This window comes from Lissotriton vulgaris, chromosome 6 (assembly GCF_964263255.1).
Source record: "Lissotriton vulgaris chromosome 6, aLisVul1.2, whole genome shotgun sequence".
NCBI classification, from domain to species: Eukaryota; Metazoa; Chordata; class Amphibia; order Caudata; family Salamandridae; genus Lissotriton; species Lissotriton vulgaris.
In genome coordinates this window covers 650,291,634-650,304,416 of record NC_141694.1, presented here as the reverse complement: position 1 = coordinate 650,304,416, position 12,783 = coordinate 650,291,634, and the positions used below count along the sequence as shown (strand labels likewise).

The 12,783-nt window shown below is 51.2% G+C and overlaps 1 protein-coding gene and 1 pseudogene across 1 annotated transcript in view; one reads left to right on the top strand and one right to left on the bottom strand.

Moving 5' to 3' along the window:
• MDN1 (midasin AAA ATPase 1) overlaps positions 1–12,783 on the bottom strand; it is a 2,142,100-nt gene that overhangs the window by 341,322 nt on the left and 1,787,995 nt on the right. The gene's annotated exons all lie outside the window — the stretch shown is intronic.
• On the top strand, positions 5,482–9,375 carry LOC147707814 (protein arginine N-methyltransferase 1-A-like; annotated as a pseudogene).

Sequence of the window (12,783 nt, the reverse complement as noted above, 5' to 3'; positions counted from 1 at the left end):
TGAATGGTAAATCTCGACACCCAGTTTACAAGGTCTGCAGATAGTAATATGTGGTCTATAAAAGACCCCTGGCCTAAACCTTTAAATGTGGGGACATCTAAGACCTTAGACTCAGGTACCATGGTCATGGCTACAATTAAATTATTTTCATTCACCAGATCATTTAGATTAGCTCGACGCCTAGAGTGGACAAAATGAAATCCTTCCACACTATTACACCCCAGAGATCCCATGGGGGTGACACCTGGGTTACCACATGGGTGTACATTAAAATCACCTGCGATCAACACCTTTCCTGACAGTGTACTTGCCCACTTTCTCATCAACTCATTCAGGGTCAAGATATTACATTCACCTTTACTGTTGATAGCATTATAAAAATTAATCAGGGTCAGGGCATGTTTGCCTCTCTTCAGTTCAAGCATTTGAATGTTCCGATTTGCATTATAACAAGTGCTTATTTTACAACAAAGTCCCAGATTAATAAAAATAGCCAGGCCCTCCTTTGCTCTTCCACTAGTTGAGGGAGCTGCAGGTATAACAAAGCTTTGATAGCCCTCAATAAAGGCATTTTTATCTTCCATTCATGTCTCTTGGAGGCATATAACTGCATGTTTCTTAACAAATGCTAACCAAGCGGAGTCACATATTTTATCAGCCAGGCCTGCTATGTTCCAGGAGACTAAGCTCACATTACAGTCGCCTGGCGCTATTCCTAGAACAGCTTCTCTAGTAATTGGGTCTGGAATCGGATTGATTTGTTCTGCATATATGACCCCCGATGTTTCAATACTAGAGGAGTTTAGTTCTGTATGGATTAGAGGAAGATTAGAGGCCTCAGACAGATCAAGCAAAATACTATTGCCCTCATGTAGTGCAGGGTTGTCCTTTAAGTTGTCTACATTTATCACTGTCCGACTAGTATTATCTGGTTTGGCCATCGGGGAGGGAAATGTTGTGGCTTGTATATGTGTAGCCCTAATATTCCCCTGTGCATGGTTACTTTGTATAAGATCAGCAGGCGTTGGTATAACTGGGCCAGCATGAAGTCTGTCGACCCCCTCCAAACCACTCTGATCGTAGAAAGCATCAAACCTATTTGAGATGGGTACATTATAGTAGGTGCTTGGGTATGTTAGTTGAGGGTGGTCGCGATGGTAATACAACCCATGAGGTGCCTCCCGTCTCTCTTGATAGATTCCTGGATGGCTGACCTGTCTGGACTCCCAGGGCATGTCTCTCCTAAACTGTCTTTGTTCTTCTGCAGTATGGTGACCATGATTTCTAGGAGTTACTCCATTGTAATATAGATTAAAATAATCTTGAGTTTTCTCCTGCTCTGCGGTGGAATATGAATGCACTATGTTTGGAATATGGTCATTTGAAGGGTAGAAATAACTTTAATCCATAGTACGGATCAAGCTGCTGATCGAACCATCCTTCCAGCCAGTTATATACCTTGCCACACGACTATTCTTAAAATTGACTACAACACAATCTCCCTCGGTGGATTTGAATCTGTGGCCCACCCAATCGGCCCTCCTAACATTTGTTATTTTACCACTAATGTGGGGAGGAATCGGTCTATGAGCGGTTAACCAATGACTTACTTTATTTTTCAAATCCCCATAACTCTCTGTCTTACCCGCTTCAAGTTGCGGTACACCAATCATTACTATGGTGTATAGGTGGGATTCGGGAGGGAGATTTATGTGAGTAGCTTGTTTTGGCTACGTCATCTTAGGTGTTTGTACTGGTTGTGTGTTTAAGGCTGCACTTTGTGTTAGTGTTGGCCTTTGAGACTCAGCCTGGTCAACGGGTGGGTCAGGGGGTAAACCTTCCGCAGCCCATTCACTCTCTTCACTGCCAGTTGTGGGACCTTCAGAAAAGGTGGGCAGGGTCAGTGCTACTGCTATATCAGTATTTGCACGTATAGGTAAGATTGGGGTGTTTTGAGCGGCGGCATCCACAGAAGGGGGAAATGTCAAAGAGCTATCACTTTGAGTGTTATTCTTAACTCGTGTCTTCGTGGTGTTTGATTGCTTGTGGTTACTTTTAAATGGTAAAGAGCTGTCCTTCGATATAGGTACGGTAAGAGTCTTTAATATGCTTGAAAAATCCTTTTTTTGTGATTTTTCAAGCTTCGCTAAGGTTTGCTCTATGCTGGTAATTTTAATCGCTTAAAGGTTGCAGAAGGGATTTAAGTAATTGTTCCAGTTCTGTTCGGTATATTTTATCTAGCAAACTTGCCCCTTCAGTCTGACTCGTCTGATCTGTGTGGATTTTAGAATACTCTGTGTATTATTTTGCAATATTACGCTCTGGGTAGTAGATATAGTAGAGGGATTGGATGTTCCGATGAGTGGTTTGGCCAGCCTAAAGTTTAACCATACATCCTTTGCTGAGGGCTTGTGGAGACCTAATGGTCTGTATATTTTCCTCACTATAGATTTAGTTTTAGTTTTTTTCCCATGACATCGCTTTGTCTTGTTCGGGGATAGTGGTTTATCTACTGCTATTGCATTTACAAGGAGCGAACTTTCAGCAAGAACGCCCCCTGGGGAATTTCACCTATAGTCTTTTGTAGCATTAAATCAATGGCTGTGAGCGTAAGTAAAGGTGTGGTTGGAAGAGTCTTGTTCCTGGTAGACGATCTTGTGGCCACGGGAGTCTTTCTTACTTTAGTCATCACATAGGAAATAACCGGAAAGTCAAATAATATACTAAACTTTTGAAAGTAAGTAACTTAAACGGCTAAAACAAAAAACCTCATATGCAATGAAGAGTTCGGAAAAACATTTTCACCTTGTACTTTAACACAGGATACAGGCGATGAAAGGGGAGTGGCCCGTCCCGTCTCCTTCTGTCCCCTGAGGGCCACAGAGGGCCCGCCCTTTGCCCGGGCTTCGCCCCGGGCGCTCCCGCGCACTTCCGCGACGCGGGGTGACGCTGCCTTTATGCGCCGCCTGGCGCGATGGAATCAGCGTCTGCCGCCGCAAAGCCTAGTGGGACTTGTAGTTTAGTGCCCCCCTCCGCTCGGCGGCCGCTACTCTTGGTCAGTTGCGGCGGGGGGAGGGGGACGCTGCAGGCAATCACAGGGGTCCACGGCAAGTACAGAATGCGGGATGCAGGATGCAGGATTTTTCCTCTCTCTGTCAGGGCTCCTGGGTATTCTGTTTTTCGCGTCACCCGCTCCGCCGGGGTGACGCTGCCTTTATGCGCCGCCTGGCGCGATGGAATCGGCGTCTGCCGCTGCAAAGCCTAGTGGGACTTGTAGTTTAGTGCCCCCCTCCGCCTGGCGGCCGCTACTCTTGGTCAGTTGCGGCGGCGGGAGGGGGACGCTGCAGGCAATCACAGGGGTCCACGGCAAGTACAGAATGCGGGATGCGGTATTTTTCCTCTCTCGGTCATGGCTCCTGGTTATTCTGTTTTTCGCGTCACGGCCGCGACGGGGAGCTCAAGGCCCAAGGCCTTGGCAGCCCTCATCAACACCACACTGTAGGTTACCCCTCCTCCGAAGCCACGGTAGGAGGTGAGACAAAACCAGTGTCTGGAGAGGTGTCCGGACCACTGGCATCCCCAAGATCACCTGTCCAGTCCTCTTGAGACTGACACTCCCGGGTCAGAGGGTCCTCAGACCCATCCCAATACTCCTCATCACCCATCTCCTGATAATAAGGGTTGTCAATTTATGGGGCCGGTTCATTGAAGTAAAGCTCCCCAAGCGCTGTCGAGAGCGGTGCCCAGCGGCGCCGTCCCGACGCCGGAACCGGAGCGAGGGAGGCATCGGGGACGGCGCCGACAAGAGGACGGCGCCGGAGGAGACAGACCGACTCCCGGGGGGGGGGGGGGGGGGGGGTCGTAAGGTCCACCGGCGACGACCCGGATCCCGAAGCGGGTCCAGTGGAGTCCCGCGGCGCTGGGCCCGAAGGCGCCGGCGGCGTCGAGACCGTGGGGCCCTGCGGCACCGGGCCCGAAGGCGGAGTCGGGACCGTGGGGCCCTGCGGCGCCGGGCCCGAAGGCGTCGGGGCCTAAGCACTTGACGGCGTCGGGCCGAAGCCCCCGAACTGCTAGGGGCCCCAGACGGGTTCGCTGGGCCCGAAGGCGCCGCGGAACCCGTCGGGGAAGAGAGGCTCCTCATGGCCATGAGGAAGCGCTCCATCTCCCCCGGCGTCGCGTCTTGCCAAGGGACCGGAGGGTGTAGAGCAGGCCGCGAAGCCCGCGACTCCAGCGGAGCCGCGTGGGCGGTTTCACCCGAACCCCCGGCCGCGTCGTGCGAGCGTCGGGGGGAGTCAGAAGAGCGATGACGCCTCTTCGACTTCTTGTGTTTCCTACCTGACGACGACTTCGACCCGGAGGAGTGGTGTTGACTCCCGGAGCTGTGGTGGCTCTGACCCCGCGACCTGTCCCTCAACCTCCCGTGGGACCGGGACCTCTCGCGGCGCAGGGCCGACAGCCGGAGTTCGAGTCGCCTGCGGGACCGCTCCCGCCTGGCCTTCGAAGACAGGGCCCGGCAGTCGGTGCAGGTCTTGTCGTCGTGGTCAACGCCGAGACAGAGTAGACACCGGCGGTGAGGATCCGTGACCGATATCGTGCGGTCGCAATCCTCCCAGTGTTTAAACCCAGGCATCCCTATGGCACCGATCGGAGTCGTTCGAACTTCGAAAAGATGATCAAATAGATCCAAAAAGTTAGTCAGAAAGTGACTAGAAGTACTGCTTTTTCCAGATCTGCGCTTGCTGGCGCGGAAAAAAGAATAAGAACTGACGTCAGCACGCGGAGGCGGCGTCTAAGTACTCCGACGACGTCATCACGGCGCCCACGACTGACGCGGAGCCGCAGACGACACCTACCGACGCGCAAGGGTACTGCTACGCAAAAATTTCCGGATCCAGTCTGACGCCTGAGGCTATTCTAAGGTAAGGAATCTATCACTTACGTGTCTCTTTCAGATCTTTACAGCAGCTCCTGTGCAGCAAACATCCCACAGTGCCCTCACTCTCAAAAGCCAAGATAGTTAAACCCTTCTCCCCTTGTGAACAGCTTATCTGCCACCCCAGAGATATGGGCAGGGTAAGGAGAAGTCCCTTCCAGAGCGGTCACGCAAAACTGACTCTGGGGGTAGCTTTCCTACCACTGGGTTTGGTGCTAGCCTGACTACGGGGACAAAAGCAGGGGCTTTCCAAGTGTCACCTAACATTTGCTTGTGACAGAGCAGAAGTTATTTAAGGTCTCCTGGTCCACCCCAACTGCTCTTTCTGCCAGGCCATTTACTGCTTTGAGAGCAATTTTATTCCTCATTCACACCTTATTCTGGCGAAGGACAGGCTAGAAAGTTGGAGGAGATCTAATGCAAATTAGCCTCCAGCAGTTTCAGGAAGGGTAATGGTAATTTTGTAAACGCTACATTTCCTATATATTTATTACACATATGTCTCTCATTAGATTGGACTTTTATGAAGTTTAGAACCCGGGGATCTTAAGATGGCTGACGCTGGGAGTTGTACGATGGAGAACTTTGTAGCCAAGTTGGCTAATGGGCTGAGCCTACGGAGTCCAGTGGGAGATGTTTCTTCTAACCAACCTGATGATGCAGTGAAACCAACAGCAGAAGAAATGACATCTAAGGATTACCACTTTGACTCCTATGCGCACTTTTGCATAAATGAAGAGATGCTTAAGGATGAGGTACGCACCCTAACCTACCACAATTCAATGTTCCACAACCAGCATCTCTTCAAGGACGAAGTGGTGCTCGATGTGGGTAATGGCAAAGGCATCCTCTGTGTGAGAAGTTGGCCTGATATATAATGTTCACTATTCTAGTGAGCACTTTGTATCAGTCCAAACAACCCTTATTGATGAATGGTTGTAAGTCAACCGTAGACCAGCTATCCTAGTAGCATGGACAAGAGCAGTCTTTAGGCTAGACTCTAGAGGGCGTGTTAAGCCAGCTGTTATACCATCACATATAACCCTTGAACACCAAGTGAAAGGACACCACACAAGTTGTTATGAAAATAAATGGATATTTATTTAGAACACAACAACCCTGGTCTCTTTATGAGGACAGGGTGCTAAGCACAATACAAAACTCTTATGAAAATACTTTAAGTCGCACAAATTACACAAATGCCCGAGGGGCACGAAAAACCATATACTCTAAAAGTGGAATGCGAAATTACTAGCAGGTGAGTACTACTCTAATAGACTTTAGGATCGCTAGGACTGGACTACTGAACCTTCAGATTACTAGCAGGAGGCCTAGGGGGATCGGGTGCAGAGTGTGCACTCTCACGCGGGATGCGGGACAAAGTCTATGAATGCTAGATTTCGTAAAGTTAGTGTTATCGGACGAATCCCACTAGGTAGAGCTGAAACGAAAAAAGGATCTGGACCTTTGGATAGTTAAGCTATGCTGGAGCACCGAAATGCTCAGGTTACCTAGCCCAGGGGCTGCGGCTGCATAGGTCTGAAAAGACGTCTGGAATCCTCGTTGCAGTCTATGGAGCCTGAAAGAAGAAGTTGCTGGCAGGCGACCAGTGAAGAGATTCGGAGGGATCCAAGCCTGGATCGATGATGGAGGATACCTGTAAGCAGAGGGGACCAAGTTCTGAATCACTAGCCAGTGATTAGATGGGCACCAGGATGGCACCGGATGGAGTCACCTCGACCAGGTGAGTGGGCGACGCTGGGCTCTGCAGTCTCACGGACCAGGAGGCGTTGTCGGCGACCCGGATGGAGGTGCGAGCTGGCCCACGAAGGTATCTGCTGTCAACGTTGCTGGACCCAGGATTGGGGCAACAACTCTTGGCAAATGCAAGCCCACGCGGTGGACTCAAGATGGCGTCTGGAGTGGACCAGGAGGGTCCGGGGTGCTCCTCTGTTGGAGGGGAGCAAGGGCCAGACTGGAGCAGCCAGACCAGCGGTGTTGTCGTCTTGGTGGGTCGTCAAGAGGGCCACAAGCCAGCAGGCAAGTAGCCGGACAACCGCGGTGAGCAGCAAAGAGCAGAAGGGCCCCACGCAGATCTCGTGGATGCTGGGGGGCTGGACTTCGGTGCTGGAGCTGCTCAGGGTTAGGGCTTCTCGAACCCCAAAGCACTCACTCGAGGATCCCTCGGCGGTCGTGCTGGATAAGCGTCGTGCAGTTCTGAAGATGGCTGGTCCCTCGAGGTCTCGTCACACCCACGGATCTCAGCTGGGCTGATGATGTAGGTAGAGGTCAGAGGTGCCAGGGAAGCCGGGTCTCGTCGTGCTGGTCGGTCGGATTCCGGAGCAAGGACGTGCAGCAAACCGCAGTGTTCTTAGGTGGTGCCCGCAGATGCAGGGTGACTACTCCTTAGTCACAAGGGAGAAATCTTAGGAAGAAGTCTTGAGTTCCTTTCGTAGAAAGAAGTTTCAGGATTCAAAGATGATCTAATTTGGAAGGGGGCCCGCTCCTATCTTTATACTAAGGAAAGGGGCTGGCACGCGACTAGGTCCTGTCCATGGGTGGGACCAGGAAGGGGGGTGGTTACACCCCTCTCCCATGCCAGACTTTCCCCAGCTCAGGGGCTGGTGTGCCCCGGAACTGGTTCTAGCCGGCCTATACATAGTGAGCACCGGGGTGCCACTTGCAGTCACCTTCCTCTAATGCCCTGCCTACCCAGGATACACAAAACCCTGTCTGGGATGGTGCCAGCACCGCCCCTGACAGGAAACCCTTTGTCCAAGCTCTCCTCGCTGGAAGGACTCCCAGCAGCAGGAGGTCAGACTTGTGTCTGTGGTGGCAGCATCCATTTTGTGATGCTGAGGCTCGAGTTAACTTTAACCGGGGTTCACAGTTACATACATGTCGTGTCCCTCTAGAAGGGTGGAATGCTAACCCCGTCGCCAGAATTGGCGAGGGGTTAGTATTCCAATTCGTATGACACCTTACTCGACATGTTTTGATAAAGCGATACCAGAGTTGGCATATAATCGCGAGGATTATAATGCACTTAAGGGTATATGGTACGCGTTATCATGGAACAGCTATTAGGACTTAGTTCCGCAAGCTGCAAACAGACTCAGCTCATGCCAGAGCACCATCTCACATAATTCCAAGCACTCTGCCTTCAGGATTGTCAAGGCCTGCCATAGGAGTGACTGATAGGAATCTATGTGTCCATTTTAGGGTTAGATATAGGTATACTATATCTAAAGCAAAGGGTGATTACACCACCTTGCCCCAGCTGTCGTGCAGCCAGTTGTGTCAGATTTAGATGGCCACCCAGGGGTGGCATAATACATCCTGCAGCCCCTGGTAGGCCCTGGGTACACCTATGCCCTGAGTTACAGGGTCTGATAAGGTGGCCCAGTACCAATTGGTAAATGCACCTAAGGTACACATGTCAATTTAGTGAGAGAACAGCTAGGCTGTGGGTCTGATTAGCAGGCCCACAGCCAGGGAAGTCGTAAACCAGTGAAGCAAAAAGCAAAAATCTGGGGTGATCATAGGATTGCAGACCCTACTCTCCTACACTCTGTATGTTTGCTGCCAAGGCAGGGGCCAAGAACGTCATTGGGATTGAATGCTCTAGTATCTCGGACTATGCCATCAAAATTGTGAAAGCGAACAAGCTGGATCATGTGGTCACGATAATTAAGGGGAAAGTGGTGAGGTTGAACTGCCTGTGGAGAAGGTGGATATAATCATCAGTGAGTGGATGGGCCTCTGTCTGTTTTACGAGTCCATGTTCAACACCGTCATTTACGCCAGGGACAAGGAGCTTTCTCCAGACGGGCTAATATTCCAGGATCGGGCCACCCTGTACGTCACCGCCATTGAAGACCGACAGTACAAGGACTACGAGGACACAGGTGGGAGAATGTGTATGGGTTTGACATGCCGTTCATCAAGGACGTGGCCATTAAGGAGCACTTGGTGGATGTAGTGGACACAAAGCAGCTGGTTACAAATGCTTTCTTGATTAAGGAAGTAGACATCCATACTGTGAAGGTGGATGACCTGACCTTTACCTCCCCGTTCTATCTGAAGCGGAATGACTACATCCATGCACTGGTCGCCTACTTCAAACCAGAGTTCACGTGCTGCCACAAGAGGACCGGCTTCTCCACTAGTCCAGAATCCCTGTACACCCACTGGAAGCAGACAGTATTCTACATGGAGGGCCACCTGATGGTTAAAACCGGCGAGGAGATCTTTGGCACCATCGGCATGAAACCAAACGCCGAGAACAACCAGGACTTGGATTTCACAGTTGACCTGGATTTTAAGGGACAGCTCTGTGAGGTGTCCTGTTCGACAGACTACAGGATGCGTTAAATCGTGTGGAATAGGGAATGTTTCGTTTCATCGTCTACAGGATTCCAGGCTGAAGAAAATATCTAGTTCTGGACACGTCACTCAACATAAAGCTGTGTGTTTTTCACATATGCCAGACCTTATTTTAATCCCGCTGCTATCCGTTCAGGGGAGGGGAGAGGTTTTTGTAAGACTCTAAACTGATGTTCTGTGCCTGATGAATGTCAAGGCCCCGGAACAGTGTGGCTAGAATTTTATCCAATCCAGCATTTCCCTCCTATGTAAATAGTGATTCCCAAAAGTCATTGTTTACAGAGCCAGTCAATGCAGTGTTTGGGAGTAAAGAGGCAGGACTGGTAGTTCTAGATCTTACATGTGCAGCTTCTGTACACTGGTGCTCCTTATCATCCAATGGCAGGCTGCACATCACGGGGTTGGCTCACTAAAATTCATACTGGTCTGTCTTTCCGGGGGTGGGGTAGGGATTATTTTTTTATATATATGTATATATATAAATAAGACTTTGAGGTGCCCCGCTCTTACCATGTGGTGGTACCACTCTCCCCACCAGGTAGTAAGAGTGGGGTATTTAAATCAGAAGGGTTGCAGAATGGCTGTGCTCCAGTAAGAGATGGACAAGGCCTTGGTCGAGATTCTACTTGGGAGTAGGAAAGCACAATGAGCTGCAAATCCTCATCCGGAATTGGCACCAGTGCCGATGCGAAGGGAATTGGCACTTTGGGTGATGTCAGAACCGAAGTTGGCATCAGATCTGGTGCGGACCACAACCCGAACCAGGTTCAATGGGCACTGAGAGCGCATAGGAAAGACCCATCTGGTGGGTGTCCAACTGGAGGCCACTATGAATCCGTGGGACCCAAAGGTGCACAAGAGAGAACTCGTCAAGTCAGGAAAATGAGCAGAATGGCCTCCACTTGCTGTGATGTCGCTGACGGAAATGGAAACCTGGGATGCATAGGGACTAGACTAGAAGTTCCGATCAGGAGAGAAACCAGGTGGCATGTTGGTGCCCTCTCTAGAGGTGGAGGTGGGAGAAGATTGCTTGGGAGGAGCCTGCCGTCAACATTCAGTTGTCAAGATAAGGGAAGACTGGACCCCTGAATTCCACAGATGGGCTGCGACCACCCCCACCACCTTTGTGAACACCCGTTGGGAATTGGTGAGGTTCGAATGGGAGCACCGTAAAATATAAGTGCTATCACCCTACCATAAACCTCAGGTAGTGGTAATGGGCCCGCAGGACGGGAATATGGAAATAGGTATACTGCAAGCCCAACACTACCATCCAGTCTCCTAGGTCCATTGGCAGACGGGACCTGAGCAAGGGTGGGCATCTTGAACTTCACCTTGTTGAGAGCTCTGAGGTTGAGGATAGGACGATGGCCTACGTCCTTCTTTGGAACAAGAAAATAGCAAACACAGCCTATTTCTGGCCTGGGAACCCTCTCTATAGCTCCCTTGGCCAAGAGAGGTTTGACTTCCGTTTGGAGTAAGGCAAGTTGATCCTCTATTAGCCAATCATACACTGGAGGCATGGATGGAGTGGTAGTCTCGAAGGGGAGTGTAGGAAGGTACATCCTGACTATGGTTGCCCCCAATTTTTTGCCCTGTGTTTTAGCTGGTTTTTGACATAGTCGACCTGGGACCCTGCCAATCAGGACCCCAGGCCTACTGCTCTCTCTGTAAAATGGATTCCATGTACCTTAGGTACATTTCCAATTGGTACTGGGCCACCTTATCAGACCCTGTAACTCAGGGCATGGGTGTACCCCCGGGCCTACCAAGGGCTGAAGCATGTATTATGCCACCCCTGGCTGGCCTCCTAAATTTGACACAACTGGCTGCATGACAGCTGGGGCAAAGTCGTGTAATCACCCGTTGCTGTAGATATAGTATACCTATATCTAACCCTAAAAATGGACACACAGATTCCTATCAGTCACTCCTATGGCAGGCCTTCACAATCCTGAAGACAGAGTGCTTGGAATCGTGTGAGATGGTGCTCTGGCATGAGCTGAGCCTGTCTGCAGCTTGCGGAACCAAGTCCTAATAGCTGTTCCATGATATCGCATACCATATACTCTTAAGTGCATTATAATCCTCGCGGTTAAATGCTATCTTTGGTATTGCTTTATCAAAACATGTCGAGTAAGGTGTCATACGAATTGGAATACTAACCCCTCGCCAATTCTGGCGACGGGGTTAGCATTCCACCCTTCTAGAGGGACACGACATGTATGTAACTGTGAACCCCGGTTAAAGTTAACTGAAGCCTCAGCTCCACAAAATGGATGCTGCCACCACAGACACGAGTCTGACCTCCTGCTGCTGGGAGTCCTTCCAGCGAGGAGAGCCTGGACAAAGGGTTTCCTGTCGAGGGCGGTGCTAGCACCGTCCCAGACAGGGTTTTGTGTATCCTGGGTAGGCAGGGCTTTACAGGAAGGTGACTGCTGAGTGGCACCCCGGTGCTCACTACGCATAGGCCAGTCAGAACCAGTTCCAGGGGCACACCAGCCCCTGGCCTGGGGAAAGTCCGGCATGGGAGAGGGGTGTAACCACCCCCCTCCTAGTCCCACCCATAGGCAGGACCTAGTCACCGGGTCAGCCCCTTTTCTTAGTATAAAGATAGGAGCGGGCCCCCGGTTCAAATTAGATCATCTTTGGAATCAAGACACGACTTTCTGCGAAAGGACATCAAGATTTCTTCTTCAAGATTCTCCCTTGTGGCTAAGGAGTAGTCACCCTGCATCCGCAGGCACCATCCTAAGAACACTGCGGTCTGCTGCAAGTCCTTCCTCAGGAATCCGACGACCCAGCTCGACGAGACCCGGCTTCCCTGGCACCTCTGACCTCTACTCACCTCTACAGCCAAGCTGAGAACCGTGAGTGCAACGAGACCTCGAGGGACCGACGATCGCCAAGACTGCACGACTTCTTTGCAACAAGCCCACCGAGTCTTCCACTGGTGAGTGCTTTGGGGTCCGAGAAGCCCCAACCCCGAGCAGCTCCAGCACCGAAGATCAGCCCTCCAGCATCTCCACGATCTGCGTGGGGCCCTTCTGCTTTTGCCTGCTCACCGCGTTGTTTGGCTACTAGCCGGCTGGCTTGTGGCCTTCCTAACGACGCCCGACGACATCACTGCTGCTGGTCTGGTTGCTCCAGACTGGCCCTTTCTTCCTTCTTCAAGAGAAGCACCCCGGACCCTCCTGGTCCACTCCAGACGCCATTTTGAGTCCACTGCGTGGGCTTGAATTTGCCAAGGCTTTGTTGCCCAATCCTGGGTCCAGCGACGCCGACAGCTTCATCCATCGTGGGACAGCTCGCTCCTCCATCCTGGTCGCCGACAACGCCTCCTGGTCCGTGAGATCTGCAGAGCACAGCGTCACCCACTCACCTAGTCGAGGTGACTACCATCCGGTGCCCTCCTGGTGCAACCTGACTACTGGCTAGTAGTCACGAACTTGGTCCCCTCTGCT